The sequence below is a fragment of the Wyeomyia smithii genome, chromosome 3, assembly GCF_029784165.1.
Source record: "Wyeomyia smithii strain HCP4-BCI-WySm-NY-G18 chromosome 3, ASM2978416v1, whole genome shotgun sequence".
In the NCBI taxonomy this organism is placed as follows: Eukaryota; Metazoa; Arthropoda; class Insecta; order Diptera; family Culicidae; genus Wyeomyia; species Wyeomyia smithii.
The window spans coordinates 128,609,208-128,624,562 of NC_073696.1; the positions used below are offsets into that span (position 1 = coordinate 128,609,208).

The 15,355-nt window shown below is 34.9% G+C and overlaps 1 protein-coding gene across 7 annotated transcripts in view; it reads right to left on the reverse strand.

Annotated features, from left to right (window-relative positions):
- Positions 1 to 15,355, reverse strand: part of LOC129726602 (short neuropeptide F) — a 73,140-nt gene that overhangs the window by 54,331 nt on the left and 3,454 nt on the right. The window contains exon 1 of one of the 7 annotated variants that reach the window (XM_055683510.1): positions 5,845 to 5,861. The exons of the other annotated variants lie outside the window; for them this stretch is intronic. The gene's annotated coding sequence lies outside the window, so the exon portion shown is untranslated. Of the gene's footprint in view, positions 1 to 5,844; positions 5,862 to 15,355 lie in introns of those variants that run through there. 7 annotated transcript variants of the gene reach the window in all.

A 15,355-nucleotide genomic window follows, 5' to 3' on the forward strand; every position in this document is an offset into this window, starting at 1 on the left:
ACAACAACCGCGTAAAAAGCGACCTTAGTGTACCATTTTTTTACTTCTAAAATTTTGAAGAGCTCGCCCCCCCCCCTATTTGAAATTCTGGCTACGCCCATGAGCGAAAACCTTTTTGATATTTTGCCTGAGCAAGAAGCTGGTGAAATGGAAGTAATTACTAATAAAACTACACAAAATGTCAATTCTTTTAAAAAGGTGAAAGTTCCCTCTATTGTGGTAACTATTTCTTCTGAATTCAATATTTTTAAAAAGAACCTTTCAACGTTTGTTTCTGACGTTAAAGTTACCTACTAACTTGGCCGTAGAGGTGAATGCCGCTTATTAGCCGACTTAATAGAGGGTCGTAATCGTCTTGTTTAGTACTTAACTGACAAGATATACATTTTTTTACCTACGACACCAAGAACGCCAAGCCGTTCAAGGTTGTCTTGAAAGGTCTCACCAACAATAAAACCGTTGATGAGATCAAAATTACTTTGACAGAATTACTTGGCATAGCCCCTACCCAAGTAATTCTAATGAAATAAAAATCACGTGGTGGAAACAATCAGAGAACTGGAGTTTCCCTTGTAAACTATTTAAGGGGTAATATCTACCAAAAAAATTTTTCTTGTCATATTTTTGTATTGGCTTAAATCATGCTAAAACTATCCTTGAATCAAAACCGACATCGCCCAAGTACTGATCTATACTCAAAATTCGTTTAAAACAATTTTTACCGAACAACTTTTATGCTTCAAAATAACATTTTTCGTTTATTTTGGCGATGCTCGTTTTTCTTTTTATTTCGAGGCTTTGTAAACTAACAGAAGTTATCTATGATCGTTATAGTAATTCAAATTTGAAGTATAAAGGTCGCTGCATCAAGTTTCGACCGTTATAGCGTCTCTACAGCACGTGTTTACTCACAATTTCCCTTTGTTTAGTCGATAAGCCATTCTCGTTGTGTACGTTCTTTGTTTGCGTTTTTCTATACGTTTTAACTGTGAGTTATATTCAAAAATGCTTAAATGTGAGTGACAATTTTGAGTTTTGCGTGGTATCGGACGCCAACCGCGTCAAAGTCGCTAAGCATCTCATGTCTGATTTCGCGAATGAGGCTAGGCGCAGCCTTACATCAGATAACAAAAAGGAAGAAGAGGAAAATAAATCCCAGGAAGGACAACTTTACGGCGCACGAATAGCTGGCTGAAGGTAAAAAAAATATTAAGGGGCTTTATTATTGCGATTCTTAAGATTTATAGCATTTTGAAACTTTAAACGCGTTTTTCTCAAAACCATGTTTTCAAAATCGGCGAGCAGTAGAACTTAAAAAGTTTACATCCGATTGACTTGAAATTTTAACTGTAATTTCTTCATTAGATTATCTAGTGAAGTACACACGATTTCATCAATTGATTAACAACAACAAAAGTTATAAACAAATAAAGTCGATTTTTTTGTCAAAAATGATTTTTTTTTTCTTCAAACCGTTGCCATTTTGCGAAGAAAAATTTTAAAAATACAATCATGTGTACTTCACTTGCGACACTTATGTAGATAATGAAAAAAAAAATTGTTTTGGTTATAGGTGGCTTATGATTTTTTTAAAATACATTTGAGGTTTAAGGTATATAAATTATATATTATCGGATTAAGCACCTCTTGGAGAATAGAAAAAAAATTATTGCTATTTTTTTACGAAATGGCGGCTGTACAGCGATTGCCGTGAACCACTTTTTTTAAAAGTTCTTGTCGTGCCCAAGACAAGAACTTTTAAAAAAAGTGGTTCACGGCAATCGCTGCACAGCCGCCATTCCGTAAAAAAAATAGCAATGATATTTTTTTCTATTCTCCAAGAGGTCCGATAATATCCGATAATATATAATTTATATACCTTAAACCTCAAATGTATTTTAAAAAAATCATGAAAAAAGCCTTGTTTTTTTGAGCATTTGGTGGATATTACCTTTTATTTCATTTTAGCCGCAGTGAAGGTAACAACGTGAAATTTTTTGAAAAACTACATGCTTTATATAATGTGCGTGTAAAATGAAAAATTTATAGGAAGTTTGGCGGTGGGGAAAAGCATATCACCTAATGCCGTACTTGCCAACGATATGGCCATGGATCTCATTTCTATAACATGGACAAAAATGTCTTTATTGTGGAAAGTCTTACAAAAAGGACACATGTCCTGTGAAAGAGAGTAGAAAAATTCGGTGTGCCAAATGTAATGGCAACCATATGTCAAATTTTTACAAATGCCCTGTCCGTTTAGCTATTTTAAGGGCAAGGCAAGGCAAACAAAATTCAATTTCCCAATCAAAACCAACTTCAAAACAAAATTCTCCAAGCGTACCAGTACCGCCCAATTTTTCTACTCCTTTGCATACCCGTTTAACGAATGTACAGGTAACAGGTAGCTCGAACATTATTTCGCCTCATGTTGGTAGTTCGAAAATGACCGTTAATGTGGGGGGTAAACGAAAACCGGTAGAAAATGAAAATACATTGATTACCCCAGCTAATATTGCTACCGGAAATATTTTTTTCTAATGTCAACTGCCCGGGGCCTATTACGGCCTATTTCTTTCTTGCACCAGCCAATGTTCTGTTGTCTTATAAACGCCATGTTGCAGGCAAATTCCATGTTTAAAGCAATTGAAATTGGAATAAATTTTACACGTAAAATAGTTTCTTATTTAAAATTTACCAATGATTGTAAATAAATCAATCAAAGTTTTAAAATGGAATGCTCGCTCATTGATACCCAACGAGAATGCGCTTTTTAATTTTTTAACAGTAAATAATGTGCACATTGCAATTATTACTGAAACATATTTGAAACCTAACATCAAACTTAAATATGATATCAACTACGTGGTTCATAGATATGAATATATGATAGGATTCAGGGTTCTGGCGGTAAAGTTGCAATTGTTATTCACGCCGAATCAAACATCGTGCTCTTCTCCATCTTGAGACGAAAGTTATTGAAACTTTGGGAATTGAAGTTCAAACTGAACTTGGGCATTTATTTATTGCCTCAGCATATTTACCATTCCAATGCACACGCGAGCACGAAAATTATTTTTGAGATGATTTACAAAAACTCACCAGAAATCGTTCAAATTTTTTTATAATCGGCGATTTTAACGCTGAACATCGATCATGGAATAATTCTCAAAGTAATTCCAATGGCAAAATTTTATTCAATGATTGTTCCTCAGGATACTATTCTATTTTGTCTCCGAATAGTTCTACATGTTTCTCTTCTGTAAGAAATCCATCAACAATCGATATGGTACTAACAAATCAAAGCCATGTATTTAGTGAATTGATCACACATGCTGGTTTTGATTCTGACCATCTTTCAAGATCTTTTTCTATATAACATGAATCTGTTTTAAATCCTATGAGCTCTGTTTTTAATTGTCACAAGGCCAATTGAGAGAAATATAAAACTCATATTGAGAGTAATTTGAATAATGAGCTGGATTTGCAAAACGAAGTCAATATTGATTCCGCTTTGGAAGCATTGAAATGTGCAATTATTGATGCCAGGGATTATTTTGTTCCAAAGGCTCAAGTTTAGTTTGATTCACCAATAATTAACGAAAATCTTCAACTTCTAATTCGTTTGAAAAATGTCCGCAGACGTCAATATCAACGTTCTCGTGACCCTGTTTATAAACTTTTTAGAAAGGTTCACAGAAAGAGATTAAACATAGATCTGAGAAATCAAAATGTTGAGACTAACGTGTAAAAATTGAAACCATATTTGGAAGCTGTCGAAGATTCTTAAAAAAACCTTCAAAGCCTATTCCAGTTTTTAAAGATGGTGAACGTTTTCTTGTCTCCAATGAACAAAAGGCTCAAAGACTTGCTCAGCAGTTTGAGAGTGTTCATAATTCAAATTTGAATTTTGTGAGTCCAATTGAAAATGAAGTCACACGTCAATTTGATTTAATTTCTTCCCAGAATTTTTTACCTGCAGAAATAATTGAAACTAACTTAAACGAGATTAAATCAATTATTAAAAATTTTAAAAATATGAAAGCACCTGGTGACGATGGAATCTTTAATATATTAATCAAACATCTCCCTGAGAGCACAATGGAATTTTTAGTAAAAATTTTCAATTGCTGCTTCAAAATTGCATATTTTCCCAAATTATGCAAAAATAACTCTAATTTTAAAGCCGGATTAGAATCCAGCTGAGGTTTCAAGTTATCGACTAATCAGTTTACTTTCTTTAATAAGTAAACTGTTTTCTTAACAGGATGATGTCACACATCAACGAAAATTCAATTTCTGCAGATGAACAGTTTGGATTTTGCCATGGGCATTCTACTACTCATCAATTGCTTAGAGTTACTTATATGATACGAGCTAACAAATCTGAAGGTTATTCCACTGGAGATGCTATTTTAATCATATAAAAAGCATTCGACAGTGTTTGGCATAAAGGTTTGATTGCGAAATTGCAAACTTTCAATTTTACAATTTCCCAATCAAAATTTTAAAAAATCATCTTACTGATCGAGCTCTGCAGGTTGTAGGTAAGAATTCAAAATCTGATAGATTTCCTGTCAGAGCAGGTGTGCCTTAAGGTTCAGTCTTGGGTCCAGCCCTGTATAACATATTCACTTCAGATCTTCCTGATTTACCTCCAGGATGCACAAAGTCATTGTTCTGCGATGACACAAACATTTCCGTAGAAGGAAAAAATCTCCTACTTGCAAAAGTGGAAAATCTCTCCCAATGCTCCTAAAACTCAAATTATTATTCTTCCCCATAAGACTAGGGCTTCTTTCCTCAAGCCAAACAATAATCACGTTGTCAAGATGAATGAGGTTATCTTAAGTTGGTCTGACAAGGTACTGGGGACTAATTTACGATAAAAAACTTATTTTCAAAGAGCACATTGAGAGTATACAAGCAAAGTGCATCAAATATACAAGAAGTTTATATCCTCTCATTAACAAGAATTCTAAACTTTGTTTAAAGATAAAACTTTAGATTTACAAACAAATTTTTAGATCAGCAATGCTTTATGTAGTACCGATCTGGTCAAGTTGTTGTTTAACAAGGAAGAAAACGCTTCAAAGGATTCAGAATAAAACTCTGAAAATGATTTTGAAGCGTCCTCCTAGGTTTGGTACACTTGAATTACATAGAACTACTGGTGTTGAACCACTAGAAACTATGTCAAATAAAATTATCAACAATTTTCGACAGAAATTGTTGCAATCCTCAATTGCTACGATAAACTCTCTCTATAGTCAATAAGTTAACAATCAAGTTAGTTGTGAATTTACTTCCCTTTTTTTTTGTTCACACAACATTTATTTGACACGGCACAAGTTTACTTCCCTTTATTGACAAGTAGGTTTAAATCCTTGCGAATGATAGGTAAGTCCTAATTGCGAAAGCAAACAAATCATAATAATTAAAATGACAAATTTCTAACAGTATTGAAAAGTCACCATTTGTTTTTGGACACACATACTCATTATTTACTAATATTTATCTTACTTACTTAATACTTAAGCTACTAACAACCCCCTTACCAACCATTCCTGTGAATTTTTTTGTCTCTAGCCATTACTGTTTTTTTTCAGAGACTTAAATGAGTTTCCTCGTAAACATAACGTAAAAGCAATGAACCCGGCGAACAATTTCTATACGACACTCTCTCGTAAGTTGACGCGTTTTGGTAATGACTAGTGGCACCAAAATTCATAGGAATGGTTGAATAGCTACAATCTTTCATTTTATCGGGTTTGAGTTTTTGGAATGCATTTTTTTATTTTGTCGACCAAGTGCTAGTCAAGCTTGTCCAGAAAACTTACTTACTTTTAATACCTGGTGCATTAAACTTTTGCTCGAGGTGGTTCATTCGGTATCCGGAACGTTTTTACAAAAAATGGTAACTGAGAAACAACCTACAAATCGATGTTAAAAATCACTCGTTACTATAATTCAATAATGCATAGCGAGGAAAATATAATTTTGATTAATGATAACGTTTTAACCTTTTCATGCCTAAGAGATTAAAAAAATCTTATTTGGTCACATGTTCAGTAAAGTTTTTATATCACCATTACGAAAAATGTATCTTCTACGCAAGTATGCTATCTTCAGAACAAAATAAAGCAAAATTCATGTTCAATGATCACACACGATGATAAAACTTTTTTATTTGAGGATTGAGCGAACGTTCTTTTTTATATTTCGCTTTATTATTAGACGTTTAAAGGTTAAGTTACATGAAAGCATACTTTCAGCTTCAATTGCAAAGCATACATCTAAAGAGCCTATAGAAACTCAATATTATAGTGTTTCTTAAGGCAATTTGTCGCATTCCATCGCACGTATCCGCAATCGTGGGTTCTCTGATGCGAATTCCTACTTAGAAAGCAAATTGTGCAAAACAGCATACGACCGACGAAACATCGAGGACAGGTTACGAGTATCGCGTGCACCCAGATCAAATTACGATAGATGTAATAATCAGAACACTGTGAATCGCGAATAATCTTGTTTCAATATCTTCTCTTGTAGCATGATAGTATCCACTTATCAATCGTTTTTCTCTGCCTGCTTGTGTGCACGTGGAATGTGTGCATCCTTGCCTAGGCATGCCGCGTTGAAGTAGTGAAGCATAGACACAGGCTGAAGGAGGCGGTATAATTTTTCTTCTTCAGGTGGAAGGAGAGGAGGAGGAGAAAGCTTTTCATAACACTAGATAAAGAGCATCAAATAGTGGGGAGTTTGCCCTCCAGCCCATCGACTCCGCTTCGCATCGGAATGCTGATGTGGTTGGTTCGGTTTCTTAGTTAATCGACTCTTAGGGGTAATTCATCGTTAGTAGGAGAATGTCTTTGTAGTGTGAATTTGGTGCAGCACTAAATGGTTCAGATTGATCGGAAATAAAATAACAGTAAGACTGATAAGGATACTATTTACTTTTTGGGATGAATGCACATAAACCTCTACGTCAGTTTCTAGTGTCGTTCTCACTAATATAGAAAGGAATATGAATATTATAGTCGACCTCACAATAGCAGGACGAACAGCATTCATCATTCAAACTAATTATGGTGATGATGATAGAATGTCTGAGTGCTACCTTTTTCGTAGCTTACTTTTCTCAGAGGAGATAGAGCCAATTTCTATACATACGAATGGAAGGTGTTATGTTATTGCCTGCTATTCTATGTTTTGTAGTTTCTTTAACTTCTGGCTCGACTGATATTGCCCTTTTGGAAATTGAACGGATCACGTTTCAAATTGAGTGGAATTGATTTTAAATGGTTAATTTTTGCACAGATTTCTCTCTTATCATGTGAGTAAAGCTTCTATTCAAAGTGAAATATTTTAACCCCTATCATAAACAAAAGGCTTATTATATGGTAAATTTAGTATATACCTACTTATATTTTATTTAGAAATATGCTATTCATCTGCCAACACGAGTAAGCTTACTAAAATATCAGTAATAGTGCTACTCATTGCTAGTCTAATTTACAAATAGGACCGCATCAAATATTTCCAATTCTTTTTAGGTTCACTACATATAGACTATGAGCTTTGGTCAAAATATGCCATTAAAGATTAAACAAAAATTCTCAAAGACACCTCAGATGGAAAATCGTGTCAGTCACATGAAAATAGAAATTATTACCGGAATACCGAGCACACTGTATTTATTTTGCATTGTCCCACAATTTTATAGAATGGCGAAGTGTCAGTCACCTTGCAGAAGTGTAATTAAATTTTACTCCACATCCGTAACTATCACATGTGAAGCTCAATCCTATTTCACTCGAAATTTGCATGATATCCAATCAAATGTCACATCTATTTTCAGTCGACGCTGCAGTGCCCGCGAGTTTAAAAGTGTGATGCGTACTAGCAATTAAGCAGGGGCACACGTGGTAACCGCCATGGCGGAATCTAAAATTATGTCACATCACAACAATGACAGTTAAGATAATTGCTTTAATCAAGCGCTTGTCAATTCTTCGACACTTCCACTACAGAGGGTTTGATAAATCTCGATTCAATTCCGCTTTTTTACACATGGTTTGTTACATGCGGAACTAACGCAGTAGTGGTAGAGTCAAATATTAACAACTGAACATATCAATAACAAGTACTCTATGCATTCAAAACGAGTGGAGATGATATTCACCGTTCAAAGAAAAGTCATTTTGTTTTACCTACTATTGCAGTAAAGCCGGTTAGTTGTTCTCGAGTTTTTATATGCACGAATGCATTGCACGTCATACATTCATTTGTACAATATTCTCAAATGGAAAGAACCACAAACACATGAGACACAAGTCCGTATCGTTCAATTTCAATTCTGCTGGTAACTTATAGCTAACTTTATAGCGTTGAAATGTGGATAACCTCAACAACGTACTCCATCGAATTGCGAAAGGCGTTGGTGGAGGAAAATCAATATCTTGAGGTTAATCCCAAAATCGACATCTGTACAAACCCATCGTTACTCACGGCTTTATCACAGGCTTTCGGAAAGCATGAAAAAGATTATTTTTGACACATAGGAATGAAAAATTGACTGTTGCGTTTGCAATTACTTCTTAGCTTGTCAAATAATATGATCAAAAACTGTAGGAAAATGTGCTAAATAAATAATTGATAACATAATTATTAATTCTGCAAAAAATTGTTTCTTTATATTTTGATTTAATTTAAATTTGCAAACTTTCAAATAAAGTTTTGAGACCTCACATTCAAAACTTATTCGTTTTCATGTGTTATACATTCAGCTTCTATAACCGGAAGGTCGTTAGAATAGTTTGTCGCCTTAGATTTCCCGAGAGCGCAGTCGAATGTGCACCGAGATTCTCGGCATAAAATGACATATGTCATATACTGGTTTCCCGAGATTATCGGCAAAATAGATTAAGTCGAGATGGTTGCCAGCTGTCCAAATCTCGGCACAGATAAGACCGCGATTCGGCAAAAATCTTTAAGAGTGTAGTGAGTAAAGAAATTCATTCATTTTGAGTATTGAATGTTTACGGAATATTCAAGAGTTTCACGTCCTCCTTTAGCGTTTCTGTTGAACCGCGTCCATTTTACTTTGAGGTGCTTTTTTTCGTTCAGTGCTTGTTTGCACTCCAGGCGTTAAAACTCTTGTACTCGGCTAAAAAACATCCGAGTTCACTCGGCAATATGGGATCCAACCGATGTTTCATTAAAAAAAAAATGCCGGTTGCCGAATGGGACCAAAAAACTGAGCTTGACGAATCTAATCTCTGTTTTTGAATTTATCGTTAAACGCTGTTGATGCCGTGGTCAGCAAAAAACATTACTGGTATCTTGGCACGAATTTTACTTGTTGCCGTGTTTCGGCAAAGCAGCTGACATTCACATGAACGGATTGCCGCCATTTTTCATAGTGCAAATTAGGGATGGGGAATATTGACTAAAACGGCTATCGATAATTATCGATAATTTTCTCATACAATCGATACTATTATCGATAATTTGACAGCTGAAAACAGATGAAGGAAAACAACAAAATGTTGCTTCCGTTGTGGACAGGAACAATATTTAATAGCTTATTCGCACACCTAGTTCGCACTAATGCGAAATCTCGTCGTTGTCCGCACGAGTTAGAGTGAGCGAAAATGATTATCTCTCAATTTTCTAACAATTTTAAGGAGGATTTCGTGTAAGAGCAAACAAGCATCGAAGTCTCTTTCAACACTGACAAGGCCAATTTATTTTTTTCAGTTCTGGCATCATTGTGGAGTATCAATGCCCCAAGAATAAATGACAGTTCTAAAAGGTATGTTATTCACGTCGATGCATTAGTATTAGTGAGCGTTATGAACTTTTTCCAATTTTGTATGAGATTTAAAATGATTATGGATTTTAAACTAAACTTATAAAACATACTTTCCTGAAAAGTTATAGAAATGATGGTGAAACATGTTTTATTTGTAAGAAATATGCTTATTTAGGTAAAATATGTTTTTCATCATTTTGCCGGTAGCCTTTTTGCACTTTTTGTTTTTTTTTTTCTTGTACTCTAATAGCGCTTCTAAATAGAGCCGCGTATGTTTCATAGTGTAACAAAAGTCATGAGCTATCACAATGATTAAGATTATGCTCCAACTTTTAAAAATATAGCCTTTTTATATATTTTATTTCGATGGAAATTCACTCTCCATCCAAAAAATCAAATATAAAACAATATTAAACGAGAAATTCCCAAAAATGTTCCGAATTCCATACAAAACGGGAAAATTTTCATAACGTGATTTGTTTGTGTGTGTGAATAGACAAAAATGTAGCATACCTTTTAGAACTGTCATTTATACCTGGATCAATGCCAATAGACTATCTCACCGAATCTCTTTAACCTCACTTTCTTGATAGTTATTGGTAACTTTGTTTACATTTTGGACTTTGTGTTTTTTTTTTGATAGAGCAATCGTGTGCGCAGTGGAAATGTTGCTCAACTTATAATTGTTCTTAGTGTACTAGCATCTCACGCACAACATTTAAAGGGCATTTCAGTCATAATTGAAATGATCTGCTATAATTGAGAACAAAACTGCATCACCCGAAGGTAAACAATGTTACCAGTAGCTGTCAAACTCGGGTACATGACGTCACCGTGCGATGGTCTATGCCCAAGTATGATGACAGTTCTACAAGGTATGCTATTCACGTCGATGCATTAGTATTAGTGATCGTTATGAACTTTTTCCAATTTTGTATGAAATTTGAAATGATTTTGCATTTTAAACTAAACTTATAAAACATACTTTCCTGAAAAGTTATAGAAATGATGTTGAAACATGTTTTATTTGTGGGGAATACATAAACATGCTGCGGTTCAGGTGAAATATGCTGTTTTTCATCAATTTGCCGGTAACCTTTTTGCACTTTTCGTTTTTTTCTTGTACTCTAATAGCGCTTCTAAATAGAGTCGCTTTTGTTTCATACAGTAACAAAAGTCATGAGCTATGACAATGACTAAGATTATGCTCCAACTATTAGAAATATAGCATTTTTATATATTTTATTTCGACATATTGTCGCCATTTTTTACACTAAATCTAAATTAATATCAATTTCTAGTGTGTTTCAACTGGAGATTCACTCTCCAACCAAAAAAATTAGATATAAAACAACATAAAACGAGAAATTTCCAAAAATGTTCTGAATTCCATACAAAACGCGAATTTTCTCATAACGAGATTTGTTTGTGTGCGTGGATAGACAAAAATGTAGCATACCTTGTAAAACTGTCATCATACTTGGGGTCTATGCAAAGGAAATATCAATAACTATCGATAACACCGAAAGCTTAACGATTCTATCGATAAACGACAACTATCGATACTATCAATAATTATCGATAGGCTTCCCATCCCCAAGGATGAAAATTATTGCTCGCGCTCATTTTTTTAGCAAGCCGATAGCTTATTTAATAGGCACAATTCTGAACAACTTTGTATGACAAACTTGAAGTCCTCAAGTAGTACTACAACATTGTCGCAGCTTGTATTGCTCCTACTCAAACACTGGAGCCGTGAGAGGACAAATTATCGCGATAATTATCACGATCACGATAATTATCGCGATAATTTCCTTCAATCTGCTCCCACGGCTTCGGTGTTTGAGTAGGAGCAATATTCTCTTCGACAAAGTTGTAGTACTTCTTGAGGACTTCAAGTTCGTCATACAAAGTTGTTCAGAATTGTGCCTATTAAATGAGCTATCGGCTTGCTAAAAAATGAACTCGAGCGATAATTTTCATCCTTGCCCACCTCTAGTGCAAATTTGTGCGTGTTACGAGTGAGTAAACAGAAGGCAGATAAATGTTTGGTTGAAATTTGTGCAAACTACAGGTGTTTACAGGTGTTAGCCGAAAAAGCCGTTAGCCGATTCGTGGAAAGTGGCTGAAACTCGAAAAAGTTATTCTATTTGTTTTAAGGATAAGCATTAGACGTAGTTTTAAGCTTAATGTTTTGCTTAATGCCCTACTGGTGGGCAAGGACATTCAAGACCCAATATGAATAATTTTTTTACTTACTAAAACTCTTATAATTTATTCTCTGCGATTGTATTCAACCTGAAAAAAAAACGGCTCTCTACTGTGCCGAAACATTCAGCGTATATAACCGAAAGGTCATTATACTCCGTTCACACTACACCGCATATTACCTGATATCAGGCGATGCATGCTATCGAGGCCATATCACCATCGATATCACCTGATATCCCATACAATCGAGCTGTCACCGGATATCACCTCGGCTACATGATATCGCGGATATCATGTTCGAAAACCAATACAAACCAGATTTGTAGCAGTTGGCAACACGGATCAGAGACATTTGACGCAACCCTACAAATTTCAAAATTCGCGTTGCATGCGAAAAAGAAGGAAGGGAATATTTTCGCTCTTATCATCCTGCACATTTTGATAATTGCATATGAGAATTCGCGTTGGTGCGAGCCAACTAGCTGACACCTCTACCCTAATTGCTTTGCTCTTGTTGTCTAGTTTTTGCTTTGACCTGTTTTTGTTTTCTTATTTTTTCAATTACCAAACCATATCATCTCGCTGTAGTGTGAACAATCGAAGTGATATCCGAAATCATTCTGTGATATCAGGTGATATGCGACGTAGTCTGAACAAGGTATTAGACTGATTTGCCGGCTTCTGGCTTGTGAACATTTGTAGTTTACAAAAATTTTAGCAAAACATTCATCTGCTTCCTGTGTGCTCGTACACAGGGCCCAACATTTTGTGTTCAATGGGTATAATTCATACTGAAAATGAATCACCCGAACGTCACTTTCAATTAAATTCGTGCGGTTTCAACGTATTGCCACCAGTGCTGATAAAAGTCATTTTCCCCAGCAAAATTCTTCGAAAATTACAGCCAATCATTTTCAATTTTCACTTTCAATTATCGCAGCACTCTTTCAGATACACTAGATTTTCGTCCTAGTAACGTGCTGTTATACTCAGATGAAATAGATCGCGCGCATCGTTCACGGTTACGGAATAAAATTTGACGACAAATCCAATCAAGTGATCTTCACTTCAAAGCGAAAAAGAAAAACAAACAGTCCACTCAACCAAAATAAACCTCACCGAAACACTTTTTCACTGACACTGACCGATGCCTTGACAATCTTCGTTAACTGATAAACTGATTTTGTTGTGTTGCTTTCATCGCATGAAATATAATGAGGTGTTTTGACAGTTCACTTCTATGCAAAAAGCGGGAAGGGAGAACTCTGAAAGGATTGTAAAAAAATAACGTTTCTGGATGCGTTTTTTCACTTTCACTCAAGACTGTCAACAAATATCAACCCTGATTGCCACACTCTTCTCGCCCTCGATTGAAAGGATATTTTTTCAAGCTTCACGCTTTATTCATTGTTTCATTTTCATTTTTGCCTTTCTCCTAGAAAGGTATAGCAATCACTGGAAAAACCAAAAGTATAAAAGTGGTCCCAATGGCCGAATGTCATATACCACTCGACCCCTTTCGACGAACTGAGCATTTTCTGTATGTATGTATGTATGTATGTGTGTATGTGTGTGTGTGTATGTATGTACAACTTCTTTTTCTCACTCACTTTTCTCAGAGATGGCTGGACCGATTTTCATAAAATTAATTGCAAATGAAAGGTCTAGTTGCGCCATAGGTTGCTATTGAATTTCATTGTAATCGGATTTTTAATTTAGAGGTTATGTATCAAAATGTAAAAATCACGAAACATCAATATCTCAGAAACCAAACAACCGATTTCAATAAAACTGGTTTCAAATGATTGGGCTGTCCTCAGAACCCTTAACTTTTGAATTCCGTTGTGATTGAACATATGGTTCAAAAGTTATGTAAAGAAAAGTTATCCTGAGGTTGTTTAAACTCACTCATTTTTCTCAGAGATGGCTGAACCGATTTTCACAAAATTAGTGTCAAATGAAAGGTCTAGTTGCCCCATAGGTTGCTATTGAATTTCATTGCAATCGGATTGTAACTTTGTCCGTTGTTCATGAAAATGTGAAATCACATAATGAAAGTAAACATATTGACTTACTCCTAACGATCACTGGCTAATTAAAAGGTAGAAAAATGATTGAAATGGCCGAATGTCATATACTACTCGACTCAGTTAGACGAATCGAGCATTTTCTGCATATAAGCATGTATAGGTGTATATGTTTGTGTGTGGGTGTGTACGTGTGTATGTGCACCTTTTTTCGCACTCACTATTCTCAGAGATGGTCTGACCGAACAGATTTCAATGAAGTTAATTGCAAATGAAAGGTCTAGTTGCCCTATAAGACCCTATTGAATTTTATTGTAATCTGATTTCTAGTTTAGAGGTTATGTATCAAAGTGTAAAAATCACGAAACATCAATATCTCAGAAACCACACATCTGATTTGATTAAAATTAGTTTCAAATGAACGGGCTACCTTAAAAACCCTTAACTTTTGAATTTTATGAAGATTGAACATGTGGTTCAGAAGTTATGGAAAGAAACGTGTTCTAGAGACTATTTAATCTCACTCATGTTTCTCAGAGATGGCTGGCCCGATTTTTATAAAATTAGTGTCATATGGAAAGTCTTGTTGCCCCATAAGACCCTAATGAATTTTTCTACAAACGGATTATTACTTTGCCTTTTATGTTTAAAAAAGTGAAATCCAGCTATGAAAAGAAACATATTCCAAAACAAATTACTTGGACTCACTCATATTTCTCAGAGATGGTTGACCCGATTTCCACAGAATTAGTATCAAATAAAAGGTCTACCTACCTCACAACACCCTATTGAATTTTGCAGTAATCGGACTGTAACTTCGTCTGTAATGTATCGAAATGTGAAAATCACGAAACTTCATTATCTTAGAAACTACACAACCGATTTGAACAATATTGATATCAGATGAACGGACTAGTTAAGGGTTAACTGATGAATTATGATTGAACACGTGGTTTCAAAGTTTGGCTACCCCAACGTTCCCTTTTCATTTGATTGTATCGTTATGTTTTATTTTGTAAAACAACGAAAGTCTATTATCTCAAGTATTACACGATTTATTTGAACATAACTAGTGTCATACAAATGAGTCATCTCTCAAACTTACAAATAACAAACTTCATAACAATTTGATATGCTGTTGAAAAGTTTTAGAAAGAGAAGAAATTCAAAGACTATTCAACACTTTACCTGCTTCGATCAATATATATGGCCTCAACATGATTTAAATGTGGTATCGTACTATCTGAACGTTCCCGGCATCGCTTGTGATTAAATTGTTCGAAATTAGAGTCATTGCTTT